This window comes from Pinus tabuliformis, chromosome 6, assembly GCF_031772625.1.
Source record: "Pinus tabuliformis cultivar Carrire ecotype Pingquan chromosome 6, CPIR1, whole genome shotgun sequence".
In the NCBI taxonomy this organism is placed as follows: Eukaryota; Viridiplantae; Streptophyta; class Pinopsida; order Pinales; family Pinaceae; genus Pinus; species Pinus tabuliformis.
Window position 1 is genome coordinate 412,368,361 of NC_142292.1, and position 693 is coordinate 412,369,053.

The window sequence follows — 693 nt, forward strand, 5'->3', positions numbered from 1 at the left end:
TCACCGAACATCCATAGTTAAATACACAATTTATATTTCTAGTTAAAATATATATCCTTTGAATGCTATGCATACGAAATTAATCAGATTAATGAATTTACACGGAATATGATAAATATACAACAAATACAATAATGTAATAATACAAAAGGTTTTTTGTTTTATTTTTATATATATATATATATATATATATATATATATATATATATATATATATATATATATACATATACATATAGATATAGATATAGATATACATATACATTTACATATACATATACATATACATATACATATACATATACATATACATATACATATACATATATATCTATATGTATATGTATATGTATAGATATACATATACATATATCTATATATATATATATATATATATATAACAATTTTTTTTATTTTTTATTTTTTATTTTTATTTTTTATTTTTATGGATGAATAAATTATAATTTCTTCGTAGTTTAGATTTAACATTTCTAAAATAATTGAAGTTGAATTATAAAAATTAAAATGTAATATGAAATTGAAGGTGCTAAAATGGAATAGTTAGATTCAAAATTCAATAAAAAAATCCACAAGCATTAATTATGACACATGAGATGATAGAGATGAGGTGATTTCACTACATAAAGTTAGTTCAACAAAACATATAGAAATAGGTCAAGATTTTTAGTCTTT